We start from the raw sequence: 27,135 nt of genomic DNA, 5'->3' as shown, positions 1-27,135 counted from the left end.
TGTTCAGACACAAATATATCTATTTAAAATAGTCTGGTGTAGGCCAGAGAAACAGAAGTGTGGTTTTGCAGTTCCACGGTTCAAACCTCTGTATTATCCTGCTTTTGCCGTCAAAGAAAAACAGTAATAGTGTCTCCTGATTGTTCAGACACCAATATATCTGTTTAAAAGAGTCTGGTATACACCAGTAAATTATAACTGTGGTTTTGCCGTTCCACGGTAAAAAAATCTCTATTATCCAGCTTTTGGTATTTTTTCCGTAAAGAAAAACAGTAATAGTGTCTCCTGATTGTTCAGACACCAATATATCTGTTTAAAAGAGTCTGGTATACACCAGTAAATTATAACTGTGGTTTTGCCGTTCCACGGTAAAAAATCTCTATTATCCTGCTTTTGGCATTTTTTGCCGTAAAGAAAAACAGTAATAGTGTCTCCTGATTGTTCAGACACAAATATATCTGTTGAAAATAGTCTGGTGTAGGCTCGAGAAATAGAATTGTGGTTTTGCAGTTCAACGGGTCAAATCTCTGTATTATCCTGCTTTTGGCATTTTTTGCCGTAAAGAAAAACAGTAATAGTGTCTCCTCATTGTTCAGACACAAATATATCTGTTGAAAATAGTCTGGTGAAGGCCAGAGAAATAGAAGTGTGGTTTTGCAGTTCCACGGATTAAACCTCTGTATTATCCACTGTATTAGCCATTTTTACCTAAAAAAAAACAGTTTGAGTGTGTCGCTCACTGTTCAGCCGCAAATATATCTATTTAAAATTGTCTGGTATACCCCAGTAAACAATAACTGTGGTTTTGCCATTCCACGGTAAAAAAATCTCTATTATTCAGCTTTTGGTATTTTTTCCATAAAGAAAAACAGTAATAGTTTCTCCATGATTGTTCAGATTGTTTAAAAGAGTTGGGTGTAGGCCAGAGAAATAGAACTGTGGTTTTCCTCTTCCACGGTTCTAATCTACTTTTAATTACCCTTTTTCCATTGACAGTGCGAGTGTAAGCTATTTTACTTCCTTTACAATGGGCAAGGCGCGTGGCAAGGGACGTGGAACTGGACGTTCTGGTGATGGTGCGTGCAGAGGACGGGGCCGTGGCCAAGGTGAAAATGTGCCACAACCAACAGCCACATCTTCTCGCTCCCACTTCTTGACCGAATTACTAGGGAAGCACAGAACAACACCAGTATTGCGAACTGATCAGTGTGAACAGGTTATTAATTGGATAGCAGATAATACTTCCAGTTACCTGGGCACCACCACCTCCGGTCTGTCTTTCACACGGTCAAATCCTAGTAGCCGTGAGTCTCGACCGCATTCTCCTCCTCACCCTGATGCTCCTTCCTCCCACCATGCCGAGTGTCGTCAGACAGCAACTGATCCCACACTTGGACACTCTGAAGAGCTGTTCACTGGTCCATTTATCCGCTTGAAGTGGTGGAAGAGGAGATCCCATGTAGCGATGGCCAAATATTTGAACAGCCACGGCCACAGGAAGTCGACGCTGGCAATATGTCACAAGAGGTGGATGATGACGAGACACAATTGCCAGGAAGTGAGGAGGAGGATCGTGGTGCGCAAGTGGAAGAGGAGGAGGTGGTGGATGATCTAGTAACTGACCCAACATGGCAGGAGGACATGCAGAGCGAGGCCAGCAGCACACAGGGTGAGGGAGGCAGAGTACCCCAACAGGCAGGAAGAAGCAGTGTGGTGGCCGCACACAGAAGGCAGGCAACAGTTCCCCGTAACACCAACACGAGGGACGTTGCCAGTACAACCTGTAGGTCTTCCAGAGTCTGGAATTTTTTTAAAGACTCTGCTGATAACCCCAAAAAGGCCATTCGTACCACCTGCCATGCCAGCATCAGCGGGGGTGACAAAACTACCAGCCTGACCACCACCAGCATGATCAGGCACATGGCAGCAAAGCACCCGACTTTGTGGGGCGAACCTGAGGGTCCACGACCAGTGTCAGCGGGTGTCACCACTGCTTCTTCCGCTGTTGTGCGTGCAATAGAACCCCCTGTTGTGTGTGCAAGGCAATCCCCTGTCCATACTGCATGCAAAGATGCCCCCTCCTCTCAGTCTTCACTTGTTATGGCAGTTTCTCAAGAAACAGCATCAACGTCCACGTCCCACCGCTGCGTTCAATTGTCCATATCCCAAATTCGCAGCTAACGCCCCACAGGCCACAGTCCTAAATTCGCACATTTCACGACTGCTTGCATTGGAAATGCTGCCTTTTAGGCTGGTGGAGACGGAATACTTCCGCAACCTTATGGCAGTGGCCGTCCCTCGGTACTCGGTCCCCAGCCGACACTATTTTGCCCGGTGTGCCATCCCCGCACTACACAAGCACGTGTCCCAAAACATCTGCCGTGCCCTCAACAATGCAGTTACTGGGAGAGTCCACCTGACAATGGACACGAGGACAAGTGCTTGTGGCCAGGGACGGTACATCTCCCTGACGGCACACTGGGTAAACATAGTGGAAGTCAGGACCCAGTCGGACCTTGGGACGGAACACCTCCTCCCCACACCGAGGATTGCGGGCCCTATGTCAGTCAGAGTTGCCCCCACAGTGTACAGCTCCTGTGCATCATCCTCCTCCTCCTCCTCATGTTCAGCCTCCATCTCAGATATCACCACATCAGTTACAAGCTGAAAGCACTGCAGTACTGCCTCCGCCAAGCGGCAACAGGCTGTGCTGAAACTCATAAGCTTAGGTGAGAAACCTCACAATGCTTGTGAGTTGTGGACAGCTGTGAAAGAGCAGGCAGATCTGTGGCTGACACCGCTGAACCTACATCCAGGCATGGTCGTGTGTAACAATGGCCGTAACCTGGTGACGGCTCTGAGGCGAGGCGAGATCACACATGTACCATGCCTGGCTCATGTGCTTAACCTCGTGGTTCAGCGGTTTCTTAAATCGTACCCCGAGTTGCCAGATCTGCTTGTCAAAGTACGCCGCCTGTCAGCTCATTTTCACAAGTCGGCTACAGCTTCTGCCGCCCTTGCTGTGTTGCTGCAGTGCTTGCAGCTTCCGTCACACCGACTGGTGTGTGATGTCCCCACACGTTGGAACTCTACCCTCCACATGTTGCAAAGGATTTGTGAGCAGAAGAGAGCAGTTGTGGAGTACCAGCTGCAACAAGGCCGTCGATATTCAGGTCAGACTCCACACATAAGACCTCAGGAGTGGACCTGGATGTCTGACATATGTACCATCTAGACAAACTTTGAGGAGTCCACCAAGATGGTGAGTGGCGATGATGCCATTATTAGCGTCAGCATTCCACTTGTCTGTCTTTTTCAACGCTCTCTGCAGAGAATTAAAGAGGAGGCATTTCAGCCAGAGTATGATGAGATGGATCAAGTAGCCGTAGCGGTCGATTACACACAGCCCAGCCTCATCTCATCCCAATGTGCATTGGGGGACAATGAGGGAGAGGAGGAGGAGGAGGAGGAGGAAGAACAGGAGCTTGTATCATGCGCTGTAGACGGTAGTACCTGTACAACTGTCATACCGTCGGTTCAGCGTGGGTGGCCTGAGGACAGGGGGGAGGAGGAGGAGGAGGAGAGCATGGTCAGTCGTCATCTTGGTGAGGACACGGAAGTCTCGCCCCGTTACCAGTCTGGCACGCATGGCTGACTTTATGTTACCCTGCCTTAACCGTGACACTCGCGTTGTCAAAATGTTGGGTGACAGTCATTACTGGTTGGTGACACTTTTAGATCCCCGCTACAAGGAGAACTTTCACTCTCTTATTCCTGAGGTGGAGAGGTCTACAAAAATGGGGCAGTACCAGAAGGCCCTTGCTGCAGAACTGTTAAAAAAATTCCCATCTGAACATGCTAGCAGCAGAGGTCACAGTTCGTTGCCCAACCAAGGCGTACATGCAAGAGAGACGCAACTCCAATCCAGCAGAGGCAGGGGAACTCTGTCAACGTTCTGGGACAGTTTTCTCAGACCCTCCCTTCGGACAAACCCTGAGGCGCGGGGTACTCTCACAAGGAGTGGAAAGTTTCAAAAGATGGTGAGGGAGTACCTTGCCGATCGTACCAGCGTCCTCCGTGATTCCTCTGTGCCTTTTAATTATTGTGTATCCAAGCTGGACACTTGGAATGAACTCGCTCTGTACGCCTTGGAGGTCCTGGCCTGTCCTGCCGCTAGCGTGTTATTGGAGCGTGTTTTTAGTGCCGCTGGGGGAATTATAACTGATAAGCGAACTCGCCTGTCAACAGACAATGCTGACAAGCTGACCCTTATCAAAATGAACAAGGGCTGGATTGGGCCAGACATCTCATCACCACCAAATGACAGCAGAGTAACATAAAGTCAAATCCACTGTGTTATTTTGGGAGGTGTATTCACATGCACCGCTTCACACCCACACATGGGTATACGCTTCCTCATTTCGGCTGTTTTATGTTCTTCTCCTTATCCTCAGCCTCCACCACCACTATACCACCAGGGTGACCGTGGTCCGTGTTGCCATTATTGAAAGTTCCTCTGTCCTTATTTTTGTCAGCTTTTGCTTGGAAGGCATAAGCAAAGACTGTGGGAGACCCACTCCCCAATAATGGGAATAATATTTTTAAGATGCTGTACTGTATTGCTCTTGTAAGGGGCATTAAAACCGTCTTGTTAAGCTACTGTGACCTCCACCACTTTTCGAAGGGGTATTAAAAGTGTCTTGTTAAGCTACTGCGACCTCCACCATTCTTCCAAGGGGCATTGATATTGTCTTTTTATTCCACTGCAACCTCCACCACTCTTCCAAGGGGCATTAAAACCGTCTTGTTAAACCACTCTGGACTCCACAGCTCTTCCAAGGGGCATTAAAACCGTCTTGTTAAGCTACTGTGACCTCCACGTCTCTTCCAAGGGGCATTGATATTGTCTTTTTATTCCACTGCGACCTCCACCACTCTTCCAAGGGGCATTAAAACCGTCTTGTTTAGCTACTGTGACCTCCACGTCTCTTCCAAGGGGCATTGATATTGTCTTTTTGTTCCACTGTGTTATGCTTGCGCCCAGACTGACTGGTGTGAGCGTGATTAGTGATCCCACTGTACCATGAACCGAGGAGTGCCTGGAGGAGCGTAACTAAGTATCAACCCAATCCGACCAAGGTCGCACGGCGGCTCAGTCGACTCCGTGAACCAAGGAGGAACTGAGCAGAGGGACCAGGTGCTACTCCAGGTCAGACCCCGGTCACAGCTGTTGACCCACACCGGGGAATACAGGAACAGGCAGGTTAGACTGGCATACAGGCAGGTGGGTATTGGCAGGCACGGCTGGTATGCAGACAGGTGGGTACTGGCAAGCACAGCTGGTATGCAGACAGGTGGGCACTGGCAAACACGGCTGGTATGCAGACAAGTGGGCACAGGCAAACACGGCTGGAGTTCAGACAGGGAGATACTGGCAAGCACGGCTGGAGTGCAGACAGGGAGGTACTAGCAGGTTGGAGCGCAGGCTGGATAGGGTCCAGTACAGACTGGGAGGCAGGAACAGAGCCGCAGATGCGGTAGACAAGCAGAATAAAGCGAACCCACCGGAGCAGAGGACAAGGCAGAGCAGAGAGGAACCGCCGGAGTGGTGGTCAAGGCAGAGGAGAGCGGAACCGCCGGAGCGGTGGACAAGGCAGAGCAGAGCGAAACCGCCAGTGCGGTGGACAAGGCAGAGCATAGCGAAACCGCAGGTGCCGTGGACAAGGCAGAGCAGAGCAAAACCGCAGGTGCGGTGGACAAGGCAGAGCACAGCGAAACCGCAAGTGCGGTGGACAAGGCAGAGCAGAGCGAAACCGCAGGTGCGGTGGACTAGGCAGAGCAGAGCGGAACCGCCGGAGCGGTGGGCAAGGCAGAGCAGAGGGAAACCGCTGGCGCCGTGAGCAAGCAGAGCCGAACAGGGCTGAAGGTGCAGGCAGAGAGGACAGGACTCTGTTCACATGGAACAGACTGGAAAATACAGGAAGATGGCTAGAACACAGGAGGTAGATACGGAGGAAGGGAAAAGGGACAAGCAGAACCAGATACACACAAGGTACTTACTATGAAGTAGCGAGTGGACACAAAACTCACAAACAGAAGTACAGAGACAACGAGTTGGAGTTAGGTGCAGGTTCAGACACTGCAAGAAAAGGGAGGGTACGGACATAGAGACAAACAGGTAACAGGCTAGGAGACAGGAACTGATACTGCAACGAGATACAAGAACGAGCCTGGGTATACAGCCACCAGGGTGGCAGAAACAGACTAGAAGTCACAGGCAACAGCCCTGGGTATACAGCCCCCAGAGTGGCGGAAACAGACTAGAAGTCAGATCTAACAGGCCTGGGTATGCAGCCCCCAGGGTGGCAGAAACAGACTAGAAGTCACAGATAACAGGCCTGGGTATGCAGCCCCCAGGGTGGCAGAAACAGACTAGAAGTCACAAGTAACAGGTCTGGGTATGCAGCCCCCAGAGTGGCGGAAACAGACTAGAAGTCAGAGATAACAGGTCTGGGTATGCAGCCCCCAGAGTGGCGGAAACAGACTAGAAGTCAGAGATAACAGGTCTGGGTATGCAGCCCCCAGAGTGGCGGAAACAGACAAGATACAGGACAGGACCTGGCAATTCAGTAGCAAGGACAAACTGAGTGAAGGTGTTGCACACAGCATGAACTGGAGCAAGGTTTGTAGGCTGGACTGATGGGTAAGATTGCGGTCTTGCATAGTGGGATGTGGTGCACTATGCAAGCACACCGCAAGGCATGTTACACACTGCGACCTCCACCACTCTCCCAAGGGGCATTAAAACCGTCTTGTTAAACCACTGTGAACTCCACAGCTCTTCCAAGGGGCATTAAAACTGTCTTGTTAAGCTACTGTGACCTCCACGTCTCTTCCAAGGGGCATTGATTCTGTCTTTTTATTACACTGTGACCTCCACCACTCTTCCAAGGGGCATTAAAACCGTCTTGTTAAGCTACTGTGACCTCCACCTCTCTTCCAAGGGGCATTGATATTGTCTTTTTTTTCCACTGCGACCTCCACCACTCTTCCAAGGGGCATTAAAACCGTCTTGCTAAACCACTCTAAACTCCACAGCTCTTCCAAGGGGCATTAAAACTGTCTTGTTAAGCTACTGTGACCTCCATGTCTCTTCCAAGGGGCATGGATATTGTCTTTTTATTCCACTGCGACCTACACCACTCTTCCAAGGGGCATTAAAACCGTCTTGTTAAACCACTCTGACCTCCACGTCTCTTCCAAGGGGCATTAAAACCGTCTTGTTAAGCTTCTGTGACCTCCACGTCTCTTTCAAGGGTCATTGATATTGTCTTTTTATTCCTCTGCGACCTCCACCACTCTTCCAAGGGGCATTGATATTGTCTTTTTATTCCACTGGGACCTCCACCACTCTTCCAAGGGGCATTAAAACCGTCTTTTTAAACCACTCTGACCTCCACGTCTCTTCCAAGGGGCATTAAAACCGTCTTGTTAAGCTTCTGTGACCTCCACGTCTCTTTCAAGGGTCATTGATATTGTCTTTTTATTCGTCTGCGACCTCCACCACTCTTCCAAGGGGCATTGATATTGTCTTTTTATTCCACTGGGACCTCCACCACTCTTCCAAGGGGCATTTATATTGTCTTTTTATTCCACTGCGACCTCCACCACTCTTCCAAGGGGCATTAAAACCATCTTGTTAAGCTACTGTGACCTCCACGTCTCATCCAGGGGACATTGATATTGTCTTTTTATTCCACTGCAACCTCCACCACTCTTCCAAGGGGCATTAAAACCGTCTTGTTAAGCTACTGTGACCTCCACGTCTCTTTCGAGGGGCATTGATATTTTCTTTTTATTCCACTGCAACCTCCACCACTCTTCCAAGGGGCATTGATATTGTCTTTTTATTCCACTGGGACCTCCACCACTCTTCCAAGGGGCATTTATATTGTCTTTTTAGTCCACTGCGATCTCCACCACTCTTCCAAGGGGCATTAAAACCGTCTTGTTAAGCTACTGTGACCTCCACGTCTCTTCCAGGGGACATTGATATTGTCTTTTTATTCCACTGCAACCTCCACCACTCTTCCAAGGGGCATTAAAACCGTCTTGTTAAGCTACTGTGACCACATCTCTTCCAAGGGGCATTAAAACCGTCTTTTTAAGCTACTGTGACCTCCATGTCTCTTTCAAGGGGCATTGATATTGTCTTTTTATTCCACTGCGACCTCCACCACTCTTCCAAGGGGCATTAAAACCGTCTTGTTAAGCTACTGTGACCTCCACGTCTCTTCCAAGGGGCATTTATAATGTCTTTTTATTCCACTGCAACCTCCACCACCCTTCCAAGGGGCATTAAAACCGTCTTGTTAAGCTACTGTGACCACGTCTCTTCCAAGGGGCATTAAAACCGTCTTTTTAAGCTACTGCGACCTCCACGTCTCTTTAAAGGGGCATTGATATTGTCTTTTTATTCCACTGCGACCTCCACCACTCTTCCAAGGGGCATTGAAATTGTCTTTTTATTCCACTGGGACCTCCACCACTCTTCCAAGGGGCATTTATAATGTCTTTTTATTCCACTGCGACCTCCACCACTCTTCCAAGGGGCATTAAAACCGTCTTGTTATGCTACTTTGACCTCCACGTCTCTTCCAGGAGACATTGATATTGTCTTTTTATTCCACTGCAACCTCCACCATTCTTCCAAGGGGCTTTAAAACCATCTTGTTAAGCTACTGTGACCTCCACGTCTCTTCCAAGGGGCATTAACACCATCTTGTTAAGTTACTGTGACCTCCACGTCTCTTTCAAGGGGCATTGATATTGTCTTTTCATTCCACTGTGACCTCCACCACTCTTCTAAGGGGCATTAAAACTGTCTTGCTAAGCTACTGTGACCTCCACGTCTCTTTCAAGGTGCATTGATATTGTCTTTTTATTCCACTGCATCCTCCACCACTCTTCCAAGGGGAATTAAAACAGTCTTGTTAAGCTACTGTGACCTCCACCACTCTTCCAAGGGGCATTTATATTGTCTTTTTATTCCACTGCGACCTCCACTACTCTTCCAAGGGGCATTAAAACCGTCTTGTTAAACCACTCTGAACTCCACAGCTCTTCCAAGGGGCATTGAAATGTTGTTTTTAATTACCTCTAACCTCCACGATTCTTCAAACGGGCATTGCATTTCCTCCTAATTTTAGGCAGCTTTTGCTTTTCAATGCATAGGCGAAAACTAAGGGAGACCCACTCCCCAATAATGGGTAGAAGGTTTTTAATACACTGTAATCCACGTCTGTTTCAAGGGGAATTGCAATTCCTCATAATTTTTGGAAAGCCTTCCATTCACTGCTTAGGCCAACAGTGTACAGGAGACCCAGTTGCTATAAATGGAAAAAATGGTTTAGTTAAGGCCCTCTGACCTCCATGTCACTTCCAAGGGGCATTGGAGTGCCTCGAAATTTTTGGTAGGCATTGCACTCACTGTATGCCCTATAACTGTGTAGCCGAACCGCTCCTTTTGGTACAGAAACATATCCTACAAGACATGTGTGGTTGACTGGCCTGATATTGATGTGAATGGTCCCTGTTCCTCCTGCTCTTTCTCCTTTGCCACCACCTCATCCATCATTTATCACCTGAAGCTTTGTTTTAACGGGAGTCATAGAACTGTGATAGTAGCAGGAAAACATCCAGCAATCCTCGGAGGAGGTAGGATATGCGCCAAAACGCTGACCACCTCAGGCCTAGCCGCTACTACATACATGCGCTTGCATTCCAAGAAAACAAAGCAGATGCTAACTTCTATCATCATCATGCTCCTCACCTTGGCACTCTCAACTCCCCTGATGGAGAAGCCAGGGCCCACCGGAGGAGTCTGGTTCTCTGATGGGCTCGTCCAATGCTGCCCTAAAGCAGGCCAGGCTAAGAAAAGTGTGTGGGAAGGTAACAGGAGAAATAGGGGTGGCTTGGGAGCGTTTATGGACACCCGGCCGCCCTCAGGCGGCTTGGGACCGTGTGTGGACACCCGGCCGCGGGGCGGCTGGGGACCGAGTATGGACACCCGGCCGTCCCCTGGCGGCTGGGGACCGAGCGTGGACACCCGGCCGCCGGGCGGCTGGGGACGGAGTATGGATACCTCGCTGCCGAAGCAGCCATGAGGTAGTGGCCAGTTTTGGCCTCCTCCAAACTAAAAGGCCCCATTTCAAGTGAAAGCTAGCAGTATGGTATTGCAGCCTGCGGGTGGGTGGGTGGTTGGTTGGCTGCATATTTGCGCTTGCATTGCAAGGAATGGGGAGGTACAATTGAACACTGCCCTGGGACAAGGACTTGCACGGGGATAGTTGCAAGTCTGCATCTTCTGATGCGGCAAGGATCACTTCTGATGGGCACACTTTTAGGCAGTGACCTGGGTGTCAGAGATGCTTCCAGGGGTCTTCCCTATGCTGTTCCCATGTCTTTTCAGCACTGTATGCATGTGTCACACAGCACATGGCCAGATAAGATTGTAAAATGTTAAAATGACATTTCCCGGTGAATGCATTTGTCACGGTTGAAAGCAATACAAAAGTGCAAAAACGCATAAAAAATGCTACTTGTGAACATAGCCCAAGGTGTGGAGGAGTATTTTTTTGGGGGGGTTATTTATTTTATCTTATACACAAGTCTTTACCCTGGAAAGTAACTTCCTTAACATATTTCACAGGAAAGCAGTTTCAGTTTTGTTTTTGAATGTTTTATTGTGAGCCCTTAAAAGTGGCTTAATACCTCTGACCACGTTGTTGACAGCAGTGACCTGGGGGTCAGAAATGCTTCCTGGGGCGATCCCCATGCTGTCCCCATGTCATTTGAGCACTGTCACTATCGTTTTTGGCCCTTGTTAGGCTTTTAAAAGACTGCCGGGGGTGCCGCCGCAAAAATGCTCGGGTCTCCCATAGACTAACATCACGGTGAGCTCGGCGCAAGTTTCAAGCACCCGAGCATTTTAGTGCTCGTTCAACACTAATAAGCAATTACAAAGCCGGGTCTCAAACCAACAACCTTCAAGATCCCAGGCAGGAGCTGAACATACTGAGCTACAAGATCAAGTGATGTCATGAGGGGAACTTTCTATACTTGATCTGTTATAGAAGCTCTGACTGCACAGACAGAGATACATTACACACAGCAGTGGATTTATATGTATTGTATTCTAGAGGGAGAATAAGAGATTTTTTTTCTTCCCATAAAATTACAAAAAATAATGAAAAACACTTAAAATATTGTCAATTTTAATGCGCTTTTTAAAAGATAATAAACATCACAAATCAGCACAAAACACCGACATATTTGATGTCCCTGTAAACGTAACGACCCACAGAACACAACGATCAGATTATTTACGGGAAACGGTAAATGGCATAAAAAATGGTGTGATTGATATTTTTTCTTTATTAAACTCATAAAAAATGCATGTGTCTTAAATGCTGCTTTTTTCCTACTGTGTTTTTTTCTGCACATTTTCTGCAGGTGTCCGCACCACACGACGCAATAACAATCTTCTCTGATTATGGCATGTTTGCAGTCTTTCTTTTATGCGTTTTCCCCCATATTTGAAGCGATTTTGGTGCAGATGTGAATCCACATTTTTAACGCTTTTTTTATAGTACAGAAAAGCTTTGATTCTGCGCTTAAAAATGCAACAGTGTTTTTTTTCTTCATGCGTTTTTTTTTCAGAAGAAGTCTATAAAGAAAAAATGTACGAAAACCAAGTTCAGCAGCATCTTCAGCCCACAGAGGGCACACAGGGCAGAGATTTCATGAAATCACATCCACGTTGCTTGCACACTTAGGCCATGTTCACATGTAGCGTTAATGCTGCGTTTTTTCTGCTGTTTTTTTTGCACAGAAATTCTGCTGTGTTTAACTGTCCAAGCAAAGTGGATGTGATTTCATGAGAACTGTGCCCCCTGTGGTCTAAGGACAATGCTGAACTGTGTGGTTTTAGTGCTTTTTTTCTCGTCTTCTATTTGGAGCCTAAAAAAACGCATGTAAAAAATTGCAGATACTTTATTAAGAATCAAAGCTTTTCTGTACTATAAAAAAACAATTAAAAAATGCGGCTTTACATCTGCACCAGAAACACATCAAATAAGGGGGAAAGGGTATAAAAAAATGCAGCAATAATTTGAGAAGATTGTTATTGTGTAGTTTGGTGCAGAAAACAAAAACACAGTACTTCTGCAACGTGTGAACACAGCCTTACAGGCACCAAAAAGCCAGATGTCATATAGTGAAGCTACATAAAGATGAGAAAGTTCTCGCGGCTCCGACCGTGAATGAATGAACAAAAAATAATCCACAGGTCCCAACTAGAGATGAGCAGGACACACAGATGATGTCACGTAGCCCTGGGTGATCAAAAGCCGCCCCGGGACTCCAGAAAATTCACAGCCTCCTGTCCAGCTGCCAGGTAGCACTGACCTGGACACTGGACCGGAGACGCGAGAATCCATCCTCGCATCTCTAGTCCCAACCATCCTGGATACAGCGGACAGTCCCGGATTTGGGTCTATGCCCTGCAGTCTCGGGCGTCTGCTGAATGTCCCTCACTGCCACCGCCCCTCTGACATCTTCTCCTGCCGGGGCAGAAAGAAATGGTAAGTAGGCGTGGATTGGGACGTGGCAAGGTGAGTGGCCAAAATTTGCCACACAGTGCAACATCTGTCACTCTTTCTGTTCTTCAGAAACCTTAACAATGGTAAGAAAATACTGTGAGTTTTTAACAACCTGGGTGACACCACACCATTTAGGGAAGGTGTCACTGATTGCAGCAGCCAGATCTGAGCTCTTAATAAACAGTGCACATTTTGCCCAGCAGCTGCCCTGTTGTGATACTACAGGCTCTATTCCTCTTTGATAATATGCACCAGAATGGCTGTGTCTCTCCCTACCCATTTCTGCCACTGTGCCTCTTATGGTACATGGCCTTCACACTGCCCTCTCTTACAAAATACAAAATATTCCCACCATATCACCCCCCCCTTATCAACTATAAGCGCGACACTATTCTCTTTATGAATGATAACCGCTACACTATCTACCCTTCTGAACTATAACCGTCACACTGTCTGCCCTTATTAGCTATAACCACCACACTGTCTGTCCTTACTAGCTATACTCACAACACTATCTGCCCTTATGAGCTATATGTGTAACACTGTCTACCCTTACTTGCTAAAACTGCCACACTGTCCCTATATTCAGAGTCACACTATCCCCATATAGTGCCCCTTTAAATACTGTGTACCATAAAGTCCAAGAGCACTGACCGTTTCCATACGTACTGGAGAAACTAACACACGTAGACCCTTCCAAATGAATGGGTCTGTGAACATGTCAGTGTGCTTTCATAGATCGTGTGTCCGTGGGCAAAACACTCTGACATGTCAGTTTTTTACCTGCAGCACGGGCCTCAAACTGTCCCGCACATGTGCACACTGATGACACGCGGCGCCTGGGAATCAGCGGTACAGTTAGCGCTGTTCCCAAGTGTGGAGGCTGCAGGCATCTGTCATCATTGTCCCTTGCTGGCGCTGCGATCAGCGTGAGCAATGGACAATGTTGACAGTTGTATTCTGCCCCTGCTGTGTCCAGCAAGTGTAAAATAAGAATAAAATAAAAAACATTATCCTCACCTTTACACCTAATCCCTGAAGCCATTGTTCCCTGTAAAAAAAAAACATACAACCGACATTTAACCAGCGAGCGGGCCCTTGAACTGCGCTGAGCTCAATGAGTGACAGGACACCGCTCACTGAGTTCAGCGCAGCTTAGGGGCTCACTCGCTGCAGCGAGGCATTCTGCCCTGCACCTCAACGTGTGCGGTTAGATGGATTACAGTGTAGGACACTTATTTCATCTTTGGACAGGTGAGTAGGATTTTTTATTTTATTCTTATTTTTACACTAGGAGACAGCGGGAGCAGAATACTACTGTCAACATTGTCCCCTGCTGACGCTGATTGCTGTGCCAGCAGGGGATAATGATGAGAGCTGCCTCCAGCACCCGGCGCTTGGGAACAGTGCTAACTGCACCGCTGATTCCCAGGTGCCGGTACGTGTGATACTGATGCGGCACACAGTTGCCTCACGTATGCCACACATATCACAAACACGTACACACGGACATGGATATCTCCGGTACTGGTTTTTCCAGTACCAGAAATATCCGGGTGTGTGAAAGAGGCCTTAATAATAGCAACAATAGCAGCCTAGCAGCCATATGCGAAACCAGTGGGTTTCTTTAGCTTGTTAATTAAATTGAGTAAATGAGACATTATGTAACTTTTTCATAACTATCAAAATTTATTTATTACAAACTGTAAAATTCCTTTATGACACTATTTTGAAACATGTAAACCCAACAAGGAAGTGGAGAGGAAAGCACAAGTGAAGACATGCTCTGTAAATTCTGATGTTACATTTCATCTGTATCACACCCAGGACAAGGATTTTAGGTATGTTTCCAGCTGGTCTATCTGGTATTAGGAAAAACTACTCCTATATCATGCAAGTAAGTGCAGTCAAATAACACCTATAAGCCATAGGGAAGCTTGAAAGGGAAAATACATTAACTGCATAGCTTTCTGTAATTGTAACCCCTTTACGACCTTAGATGTATCCATACGTCCAGGTCGACTGGTACTTAATGACCTTGGACGTATGGCTGCATCATGGCAATTTTGCGTGCACAGAGGCTGTGTGCGTGCGATCGCTGCCTGGCGTCAGCTGATTCTGACAGCTGACACCCGGCTCTCAGTGCCAGGAGCAGTGCCCGCACCGCTCTCGGCACTTTAACCCCCTAAATGCTGCGATCGCAGCATTTAGCGAGCAGGCAGAGGAAAGAAAGCCCCTCTGCCCTTGGATCGCAACCCCTGCCACGTCATCGCGGGGGCCGATCGTTGCCATGGCGGGGGCCGATCGTTGCCATGGCGAGATCATGACGACATCCGGGTCACCAGGCACTAGCAAATTAGTTAGATCATGCGCAGTGCATGATCTAACTAACTTGTGTTTGCAGCACTGACAGGTTATAAGGTAAAGCAATGCTCCTGCATTGCTGTGCCTTATAACTGTGATCAGCCTGCAGAAAGTGAAAGAAAAAAAGTGAAAAAACGTTGTCAAATATTTTTTTAAAAATCATAAAATAATAATAAAAAATATATATATTGTACCCATAAATAAATATTATTATGAAAAAAACAAAGAAACAAAACCAATAAAAGTACACACATTTGATATCGCCACGTCAGGAATGACCCGACCTATAAAACTGTCCCACTAGTTAACCCCTTTAGTGAACACCGTAAAAAAAAAAAATAAAAAAAAAAAATATATATATATATATATATATACTGAGGCAAAAAACTATGCTCTATCATCATACAGCCGAGCAAAAAGTGGAATAAATCGCGAGCAAAAAGACAAATGTAAATAAAAATGGTACCGCTGAAAACATCATCTTGTCTCGCAAAAAACAAGCCGCCATACAGCTCCATCAGCTGAAAAATAAAAAAGTTATAGCTCTCAGAATAAAGCAATGCAAAAATAATAATTTTTTTTCAATAAAATAGTTTTTATTTTGTATGTGTAATGATAAAAATGAGGTATTGCTGTAAGCGAAGAATAAAGCTGCCTCATCAATTTTATCATACGCAGAACAGCATAAAAAAATCCTGAATTGTTTTTTGTTTATTCTGCCTCCCCAAAAATCGGAATAGTAAGCTATAAAAAATGTCATGTGCCTGAAAATGGTAACAATAAAAACGTCAAGTTGTCCTGCAAAAAACAAGCCCTTACATGGCTCTTATGGCCAAAATATGGAAAAATTATAGTTCTCAAAATATGGCGATGCAAAAACTAGTTTTTGCAATAAAGAGCGTCTTTTAGTGTGTGACAGCAGCCAAACATAAAAACCCGATATAAATCTGGTATCGCTCTAATCGCACCAACCCAAAGAATAAAGTTGTCTAATCACTTATACCGCATGAGAAACGGCATAAAAAATAAAATCAATTCTTCACCTGCTGTTGATTTGTTCATTCTGCCTCCCAAAGATCGCAGGCTCACATATATTCTGCCCTCTCCGTGTAAATCTCTGAAATATGTGATTCAGATGGAACCCCTGGCAGAAAATTCCCTATAATGAAGCAGATGGAGCCACTGTGGACGGCATCTGACCTGTGATCCGGCAGTGTCAATCTTTTTATTAGGAGTGCATAAAAGTGCTGTCGGCCACAGTTTTGTGCACCTCTGAAAAAAAGGACACAGCTGAACAGAGTCCAGACAGAGTCCAGAGTAACTCTGCTGCCTCATTATAGTGAATGGATCTCAAGGGTGTTTCATCTGAATTACGTCACTTGGAGGTCTAAAGGGAAACCACGATGTAAGTGCTCAGCGTAGAGCGTTGGATAAATATGATCCAAAATGTTATGTAAAATGTTCCCAATAAAATCTTCAACTTAATCCACAAAGTCCCCACTCAGGTCTGTCATCTGTTAACGGAAATATAGGGGGCTTGCAGGTTACTGGTAGCACAAAGGCTCTGGATAGGCAAAATGGCTCCTCGTCCCCCAAAAGAAATTCAGCAAATTATGTGCTCCCAAATCCAAATGCCTCCTCCTTTCTGAGCCCCAGTGTGCCAAAACCGCAGTTAGTGTCCACATGTTTGACATTTCTGTAGCGATGAAAGCCCATCTAATTTACGGGTGTATGAGCTGGGCATAATGTACGGGCACTACAATGTACTGGTCACTACAACGTACTGGTCACTACAATGGCAGTTTGCAATTTTCAATCAGCAACGTCCACTGCTGTTTGTTTCTGGAAAACACCCATGGAGCCAAAATCGTCACGACACCTTGTAGATAAATTCCCAAAGCAGTATAATTTCCAAAATGGAGTCACTTGATGGGGAATTCTGATCTTTTAGCACTTAGGGGCACTGTTTATGGAGTCTGCAAACTATTATAGAAAATTTTGCGCTCCAGGATGCCTCCTGAATAACAGTACTGCTTAGTCATATAGAGAGACTCGAGAGGGACAGAAAGCTATTTATCAATAGCTCTTCGTCCCTCCCGAGTCTCGCCATATGGCTGTGCAGTACTGTACAGCCACATATGGGGTATTTCTACATTCAGCAGAAATTGAGGGACACATTTTGGTGTCATTTTTACCCATTTCTCAGTGTGAAAATCTGGAGCTAAATCAAAATTTTGGTGGTAAAAATGTAATTATTATTTTTTTCATTGCCCAATGTTATAAAATTCTGTGACTCACCTGTGATGTTAATGTGATCACTGCACCCTTAGATTAATTCATTGAGAGGTGTAGTTTGTAACACGGGGTCTCTTATTGGGGGTTCTGCTGTTCTGGCACCTCAGGTGCTCTGCCAATGTGACATGGCACCCTCAAACCAGTCCAGCAAAATGTAAACTGCAATATGGCGCTTCTTCCCTTCTGAGCTTTGCACTGTGCCTCAAAAATAGTTTTCAACCACATATGGGGTATCTGCGTACTCAAGAGAAATTGCACAACAAATGTTGGGGTCGATTTTCTCCTGCTATCCTTGTTTAGATGAAAAAAAATTGGGGCTAAAATAAAAAATTTTCCCACAAAAATGTTATTTTTTTATTTTTTTTTATTTTCATGGCTCAATGTTATAAACTTCTGGGAATCACTTGGGGGTTCAAGGTGCTCACTACACATCTGGATAAGTTCCCTGAGGGGTCTAGTTTCCAAAATGGTGTCACTTGTGGGGGGTTTCCACTGTTTAGGCACATCAGGGGGTCTCCAAACACGACATGGCATCTGCTAATTATTTCAGCAAATTTTATATTCAAAAAGTCAAATGGCGCTCCTTCCCTTCCAAGCCCTGCTGTGCACCCAAACAGTAGTTTTCCTCCACATATTGGGTATCGGCATGCTCAGAAGAAATTGTACAACAAATTTTAGTGTCCATTTTTTCCTGTTACTCTTACAAAAATAAATAAAATTGGATCTAAAGTAAAAGTTTTGTGGAAAAAAGTTAAATGTTCATTTTTTCTTTCCACATTCCAAAAATTCCTGTGAAGCACATGAAAGGTTAATAAACTTCTTGAATGTGGTTTTGAGCACCTTGAAGAGTGCAGTTTTTAGAATGGTGGCACTTTTGGGTATATAGGCCCCTCAAAGTAACTTCAAATATGATGTGGTCATTGAAAAAATGGTTTTGGAAATTTTGTTGGAAAAATGAGAAATTTCTGGTTAACTTTTAACCCTTATAACTTCCTAACAGAAAAAAGTATGTTTCAATGATTGTGCTGATGTAAAGTAGACATGTGGGAAATGATATTATTAACTATTTTGTGTGATATAACTCTCTGATTTAAGGGCATAAAAATTAAAAGTTTGAAAATTGCAAAAGTTTCAACATTTTTGCCAAATTTCCATTTTTCCCCACAAATAAACGCAAGTCGTATTGAATAATTTTTACCCCTATCATAAAGTACAATATGTCATGAAAAAACAGTCTCAGAATCAGTGGGATCCGTTGATGCATTCCAGAGTTATTACCTCATAAAGTTACAGTGGTCAGAATTATAAAATTCGGCCTGGTCATGTAGGTGCAAACAGCCTTGGGGGGGGGGGTAAGGGGTTAATAAATACCTCCATTTACAGATGTTTGTCATGCCTGTAACTCGCATGCCTTCTCAGTACCATCCTACTCACTGCATTCACTGATCTGCTCCACCCAGTGTCAGGCCATTGCGCTGAACTGTCACTTGCAGTACTCCCAGCTCTGCTGCATTCCTCTGTTGCTGGAGAGTCTCCACCTGGCTATAGGGAGGCACGGCCAGACTATTCAGGAATTTAATCGGCTGTGGGCTGCCAAGTTTTTCTACCCCGGCCTATCCTAGCAAGGGATATATTAGGCAGCTCCTCCCTCCACACCTTGCCTGAACTTAGGTTCCTAGTTTCAGTCCATCTCTAATTACCTGTCTAAGTGCATTCTTGTTTTGTCTCTCCTGTTACTGACCTGGCTTGTTTACTCATCTTTTCTGATCTCTCCTAACCCCAGCTTTGTATTTTAAATCTGTGCTGCCTGCCCCGACCTCGGAATGTCTAACCACTTCTCTGTCTTCGCCATATGTGCCTCGTATTTCTGCTTTGACCCGCAGGTCAGCTGCTGCAGGTCCGGGTACTGCCCTGGAGTGGCACCTGGTAACTACTCTAATGGCCTAAGCCTATCCTCACCATCAGAGGCTCTAGTGAAGACCAGGTAGTCACTTAGTCACACCCCTACATGGTAAGCCCGGCCAGTGGCGTAGTGGGTCCACACCCACAACCGTCACAATGTTTAGATAAGGTGGCTCTCCAAGTGTCATTTCTGAATAAAAAATATCCTTCAGTGCATCTGTATTGTCTTGCCAATGGCAATTAAAGAAAAGCTTCTGCTCCATTTAGGAGTCCTATGGCCTCCTAAATGGAGCTTGACTTGAACAAAGGTAAACGGTTGTTATTTACAAGCACCATGGGCAGACACTTGGGACACTTTACTGGCAACCTCCTCATTCAGGAACAATCTCTTGAGTCGCTCTCACTGCAGCACAGCACATATAGTACTTGTCACAGCTCTTCTCTTGGTCTCCTCTCTTGGCAGCCATGCTCTGTTGTAGCATGGCTAACACTCATTATTGCACACTACTCTCACAGTTACACATATCAGTCCCTCAGTCCTACACATCGGCACTAGCCTCTTTTGCCTCTCCGTACTCACAGCACAGGCATCAGCATTTAGAATTCCTTGCTGGTGATTAAACCAAGCCTGAGGAATGTACTCACAGGAATACGCCTTTCTCCTTCCATTTACAGTTTAAAGTTTTGCTGTTTCTCTTTCTTTAATGGTGATACTATCATGCAGGTGGGCTATTCTACCACACCTGAGACAAGTTACTGCAGTTCAGGCTGGAACTTTTTACATGTTTCTCTATGGCCATCTCTAAAGCCCTGGGGTAGCACATCTTTTACAGTTATATTTTTAGCTAGTTAGATATGACACAAGATAATTATTTGCTGATGGATAACTTTTCTTCTGTCTGCCTGTGCCATTTGCATATGCCTGACCTCAAATGACATGTTAGTTGGAATTTGTCATGCTCCTGCAAAGTTAAAAGCGGGCATGGGTGCACATAGGATGATGACCTCATGCTACCCTCTACTCCTGCCATGTCACCAGAAACTTATTGGATTAATTATTTAAAGGACACAAGGGAAAATAAAGAAATATATATATATATATATATATATATATATATATAATGTGTTTGTGTATATACAGTATAGACCACACCTTCTCATTTAAAGATTTTTCTGTATTTTCTTGACTATGAAAATTGTACATTCACACTGAAGGCATCAAAACTATGAATTAACACATGTGGAATTATATACTTAACAAAAAAAGTGTGAAACAACTGAAAATATGTCTTATAGTCTAGGTTCTTCAAAGTAGCCACCTTTTGCTTTGATGACTGCTTTGCACACTCTTGGCATTCTGTGTATATATATATATATATATATATATATATATATATATATATATATATATATATGCAGCTCTGGCAAAAATTAAGAGACCACTGCACAGTTTTCTAATAATCACCATCTCTACATGCCTGACAGCCATTCCATTCCAGCGTCAGTTGAATTCCAACCAAAGTACACCTCATTCTACTTAATGTGCTTCTGATTAGGTGATCATCTGAATCAAATCTTATGTAACGAGGGAAAGTATAAAAAACACTGCTGTGGTCTTCACAATCCTCTTGCAACAGGACAAGCTGAATGGCAAAAGAAGTGCTAGGAATAGCCCAAAAGTAATTTGAATGAAAAAATAACTTGTAACCATGCCAAAGGAGTTGAAAAGAAAAGTCTTGAGTGAGGAAAAGAAGGGCTCAATTCTGGCTTTAATAGCAGAGGGATACAGTGAGCGTCGTGTTGCCTCCATCCTTAAAATTTCAAAGACGGCAGTCCATTACAACAAGGTCAGGCAGCTGACATTGGGGACAACAAAGCTACAGACCGGCAGAGGGCGAAAGTGACTCTCTACTGACCGAGGTGACCGTCATCTTATTCGAATGTCATTCAGCAACCGCAGGATGACATCAAGTGACCTACAAAAGGAATGGCAAATGGCAGCTGTGGTAAAGTGCACAGCAAGAACAGTTCATAACAGGCTCCTAGAGGCAGGCCTCAAGTCATGTAAAGCTAGAAAAAAGCCTTTCATCAATGAGAAACAAAGGAGAGCCAGGCTGAAGTTTGCCAAAGACCATAAGGATTGGACCATAGAGGGCTGGAGTAAGGTAATCTTCTCTGATGAGTCTAATTTTCAGCTTTGCCCAACACCTGATCGTCTAATGGTTAGACGGAGACCTGGAGAGGCATACAAGCCACAGTGTCTTGCACCCACTGTGATATTTGGTGGAGGATCAGTGATGAACTGGGGATGCTTCAGCAAGGCTGGAATTGGGCAGGTTAATCTTTGCGAAGGATGTATGAATCAAGCCGCATACAAGGTTATCCTTGAAAAACACTTGCTTCTTTCTGCTCAGGCAATGTTCCCCAACTCTGAGGACTGGTTTTTCCAGCAGGACAATGCCCCATGCCACACAGCTAGGTCAATCAATGTGTGGATGAAGGAGCACCACATCAAGACCCTGTCATGGCCAGCCCAATCTCCAGACCTGAACCTCATTGAAAACCTCTGGAATGTAATTGTAACATACCTGGCGGCTTCCTTGCATGGTGGTCCATCTCCCACTGTGCAAGGGCGCGCACTTGATCTCCAGTCCGGTCTGCTAGCCTGGCTTCCCTCCATGCTGTCTGCTTGCCTCTGTTTCTGCTGCTTAAGGGCGGCGCCCGATCACTTCCTGCTTCTTGTAGCTGCTGTGGGCACACCCCTTGTGCGTCCTCAGCCTATTGCTGTCTGTCACCTGGTATTTAACCCAGCTGCTCCAATGAATCCCTGCCTGAGCATTGTGTTTCATTCAGTGTGCTCTTTCACTCTGAATGTGCCAGGTCCCTTTCAGTGTTTGCTTGCCTGCCTTTCCTGGAGGCTGTATTTCCAGACCTGTCTGAACTCGCTCCTTGCCTGTTCCTTTCGCCTTCTAGGGGCTGCATACCTAGACCCGCTCCTGTATCTTGCTACTGTGTCTGTTCTTGTCTGAATACTCTTCTAGCCTGTTTCCTGTTTTTCTCTATGTCCGTACCTTTCCTTTTTCTGCAGAGTCTGAACTCGTACCTAACTCCTGTTCGTTGTCACTGTACTTCCGTTTGTGAGTTTGTGGTCCACTTGCTACTTCACTGCAAGTACCCTGTGGGTATCTGGTTCTGCCTTTCCCTTCCAGTCTGTTCCGTGTGAACAGAGCCCTGTCCACTCTGCTCAGCCCTGTCCACCGCGTCTGCAGTTTTGCTTTGCTCAGCCCTGTCCACCGCGTCTGCGGTTTCGCTTTGCTCAGCCCTGTCCACCGCGTCTGCGGTTTCGCTTTGCTCAGCCCTGTCCACCGCGTCTGCGGTTTTTCTTTGCTCAGCCTTGTCTACCGCACCTGCGGTTTCACTTTACTCTGTTTGTTGACCGCATCTGCGGCTCTGAATTTTGTCTCCCAGTCTGTACTGGACTCTACCCAGCCTGCCTGTTCCTGTATTCCCCAGTGTGGGTCAACAGCCGTGTCCGGAGTCTGACCTGGAGTAGACCCTGGTCCCTCTGCTCGGTTCCTCCCTGGTGCACTGGCGTCGTGCGACCTTGGTCGGATCGGGCAGATACTTAGTTACGCCCCTCCAGGCACTCTCCGGTTCATGGCACAGTGGAACCACTAAATACGCACACGCCAGTCAGTCCGGGCCTGTGCATTACAGTAATCAAGAGGAAGATGGATAGTCACAAGCCATCAAACAAAGAAGAACTGCTTAAATTTTTGCGCCAGGAGTGGCATAAGGTCACCCAAAGGCAGTGTGAAAGACTGGTGGAAAGCATGCCAAGACGAATGAAAGCTGTGATTAAAAATCATGGTTATTCCACCAAATATTGATTTCTGAACTCTTCCTGAGTTAAAACATGAGTATGTTTGTTTCTAAATGAATAAGAACTTGTTTTCTTTGCACTATTTGAGGTCTGAAAGCACTGTTTCTTTTATATTATTTTGACGATCTCTCATTTGCTGCAAATAAATGCAAAATTTTTACAAACTGACACAGGACACGCCAAGACACATATAAATATATATATATATATATTATATATATATATATATATATATATATATATATATATACAATGCAGACCAAAAGTTTGGACACACCTTCTCATTTAAAGATTTTTCTGTATTTTCATGACTATGAAAATTGTACATTCACACTGAAGGCATCAAAACTATGAATTAACACATGTGGAATTATATACTTAACAAAAAAGTGTGAAACAACTGAAAATATGTCTTATATTCTAGGTTCTTCAAAGTAGCCATCTTTTGCTTTCATGACTGCTTTGCACACTCTTGGCATTCTCTAGATGAGCTTCAAGAGGTAGTCACCGGAAATGGTCTTACAGCAATCTTGAAGGAGTTCCCAGAGATGCTTAGCACTTGTTGGCCCTTTTGCCTTCACTCTGCAGTCCAGCTCACCCCAGACCATCTCGATTGGGTTCAGGTCTGGTGACTGTGGAGGCCAGGTCATCTGGCGTAGCACCCCATCACTCTCCTCCTTGGTCAAATAGCCCTTACACAGCCTGGAGGTGTGTTTGGGGTCATTGTCCTGCTGAAAAATAAATGATGGTCCAACTAAACGCAAACTAGATGGAATAGCATGCCGCTGCAAGATCTGTGGTAGCCATGCTGGTTCAGTATGCCTTCAATTTTGAATAAATCCCCAGCAGTGTCACCAGCAAAGCACCCCCACACCATCACACCTCCTCCTCCATGCTTCACGGTGGGAACCAGACATGTAGAGTCCATCCGTTCACCTTTTCTGCGTCGCACAAAGACATGGTGGTTGGAACCAAAGATCTCAAATTTGGACTCATCAGACCAAAGCACAGATTGCCACTGGTCTAATGTCCATTCCTTGTGTTCTTTAGCTCAAACAAGTCTCTTCTGCTTGTTGCCTGTCCTTAGCAGTGGTTTCCTAGTAGCTATTTTACCATGAAGGCCTGCTGCACAAAGTCTCCTCTTAACAGTTGTTGTAGAGATGTGTCTGCTGCTAGAACTCTGTGTGGCATTGACCTGGTCTCTAATCTGAGCTGCTGTTAACCTGCGATTTCTGAGGCTGGTGACTCGGATAAACTTATCTTCAGAAGCAGAGGTGACTCTTGGTCTTCCTTTCCTGGGGCAGTCCTCATGTGAGACAGTTTCTTTGTAGCGCTTGATGGTTTTTGCAACTGCACTTGGGGACACTTTCAAAGTTTTCCCAATTTTTCGCACTGACTGACCTTCATTTCTTAAAGTAATGATGGCCACTCGTTTTTCTTTAATTAGCTCAGCTGCTTTTTTCTTGCCATAATACAAATTCTAACAGTCTATTCAGTAGGACTATCAGCTGTGTATCCACCAGACTTCTGCACAACACAACTGATGGTCCCAACCCCATTTATAAGGCAAGAAATCCCACTTATTAAACCTGAAAGGGCACACCTGTGAAGTGAAAACCATTTCCGGTGACTACCTCTTGAAACTCATCAAGAGAATGCCAAGAGTGTGCAAAGCAGTCATCAAAGCAAAAGGTGGCTACTTTGAAGAACCTAGAATATAAAGGCCCCATCACACTTAGCGACGCTACAGCGATCCCAACAATGATGCGACCTGTCAGGGATCGTTGCTGCGTCGCTATGTGATCGCTGGTGAGCTGTCAAACAGGCTGGCTCACCAGCAATCAGGGGAGCAGCGACATCGTGGAAAGAATCTTTCCACAATGTCCTGCTGCTGGTTACCAGCCTGCTGAAGCAGGAGCAGGCTGGTAACCATAATAAACAGCGGGTTACTAGGGCCACACGCGAACCTAGTAACCCGCTGTTTATCATGGTTACCACTCTGCTACGGTGAGTGGGAGGTTACCGCTCACCGTAGCAGAGTGGTAACCATGATAAACTGCTGGTTACTAAGTGCGCGTGTGCCCCTAGTAACCTGCTGTTTATCATGGTTACCAGCCTGATCGCTGGTCCCGCTGGTCACACAGCGATGTGTGCTGACCAGCGGCAGGGCAAAGACCAAAAAATGGTCCAGGACATTTTGCAGCGATCAGCGACCTCACAGCAGGGGCCTGATCACTGCAAAGTGTCACACATAGCGACATCGCTGGTGAGGTCGCTGTTGCGTCACCAAAACCGTGACTCAGCAGCGATCTTGCTAGCGATCTCGCTATGTGAGACGGGGGCTTTAGACATATTTTCAGTTGTTTCACACTTTTTTGTTAAGTATATAATTCCACATGCGTTAATTCATAGTTTTGATGCCTTCAGTGTGAATGTACAATTTACATAGTCATGAAAATACAGAAAAATCTTTAAATGAGAAGGTGTGTCCAAACTTTTGGTCTGTACTGTACATCTGACCGCCGCTGGAGTTTATAACAGTTGATTGGCGGTGCTGCTGGTATTAATTACCCATTCTAAGAAATGCATTGCAATGTCTCACAAGGTGAAATAATATAACGGTTAACAAGGTGAAATAAAGCATGGTTGTTTAGCTATAAACCTGCAATGTCAATCAGGTCATGTACTTACATGGTGTATTGTTGTACTGAGGCTGTCATTATTGTGTTTTTCTTTTTCCTCCACACTCTTACTCAGCACCAACTCTTTTTCCAGGAATATTACAATGACATTTATTATGTGCATGTGTGAGCCATCGTGATGCTATGTACCGTATTTTTCAGACTATAAGATGCCCTCCCCCCCCCATTTTTGGGAGGAAAATGGGGGGTGCGTCTTATAGTCTAAATGCAGGCTTACTGGGGAGATGCAGGGGTGGTGGAGCACGGTCACCTCCTCAAGATGCTGCCGGCGGCAGAAGTGTGGCAATGCTGCGGGCCCATGGCTTCAGTAATATGGCCGCCGGAGTTGGCGCATGTGCAGGTTGAGGTCTTAGCTGGGCCGAGAACCCAATCTGCGCATGCACCTCTGGAGGCGGCCCATGGCTTTAGGAAAATGGCCGCCGGGAAAACAATGATGCACTCCTCTCTGCTCACTGCTGACACCGAGCCCGCAGCATCGCCACAGTACTGCTGCCGCTTGCTTCCTGAGGAAGGGACCCTGCTCCACGCAGTGCACTGTGCTCTGCCTCGCCGCCAACACTGGGCCCACAGCATCGCACCGCTGGGATACCCTCTCCTCTCACCTAGGGTCCGTAGCATTGCTCCACTTCTGCCGCCGCCGGCTTCCTGAGGAAGGGACCATGCCTCCTGTGGCCCTGCTCCACAGCCACTGCCCCCCAGGTAAGATACCTTAAATTTAGACCATAAGACGGACCTCCATCTTCTAAAAATCTTTTTTTTCCTATTTTCCCACACCAAAATTTGGAGCGCGTCTTAGTCCAAAAAATACGGTATGTCTTTTTCATGTACTAAGGTTTAAAATTGTTAATTTTTTGTGACATGATGTATAATATACAATATTAGTGTTTTATCAAGATAGCAAGATAACTGATGTGTATTTGACAGCTGTTTATCACCAGCGATGGTGATGCCTGTAAAGTGCTGTGGAATTAATGGCTCTATATAAGTGAATAAAATAAATAGATCTTCCGCAGTAAGTTTGAACGTTTTGTTCTACACTGATGCTGTAATGTGGATAACCTCAAAGATTCCTATATGTCCTCTTGACATTAATCATGATCCATTAGAACATTCCTCATCCCTTCATTTCAACAACTATGCATTAAAACTATACTTTTTAGAAATATTAAAACCTAAAACTGGGACTACGAAAGATGTAATATAGATACTACAATTTCCAGCTTGCATTTAATGAGATGTCCCTGTTCCATTGACATTTTGTACCATATATTGATAACTTCCTCATTCTCATACGAATGCAAAACTTCAGATTAAAAACAAATGTCAC

At 45.6% G+C, this 27,135-nt stretch overlaps 1 protein-coding gene across 1 annotated transcript in view; it reads right to left on the bottom strand.

Moving 5' to 3' along the window:
• Positions 1-22,045, bottom strand: part of LOC141252822 (gap junction alpha-2 protein-like) — a 43,991-nt gene extending 21,946 nt beyond the window's left edge. Inside the window, exon 1 of the mRNA XM_073670580.1 lies at positions 21,812-22,045. The gene's annotated coding sequence lies outside the window, so the exon portion shown is untranslated. The remainder of the gene's footprint in view (positions 1-21,811) is intronic.
• Between the last annotated feature and the right edge of the window lie 5,090 nt (positions 22,046-27,135).

This window comes from Phyllobates terribilis, unplaced genomic scaffold (assembly GCF_046119375.1).
Source record: "Phyllobates terribilis strain yellow unplaced genomic scaffold, ASM4611937v1 Scaffold_2__4_contigs__length_985480577, whole genome shotgun sequence".
In the NCBI taxonomy this organism is placed as follows: domain Eukaryota; kingdom Metazoa; phylum Chordata; class Amphibia; order Anura; family Dendrobatidae; genus Phyllobates; species Phyllobates terribilis.
Note: the sequence above shows the minus strand (reverse complement) of the source record. Positions and strands in the feature narration are given on the sequence as shown.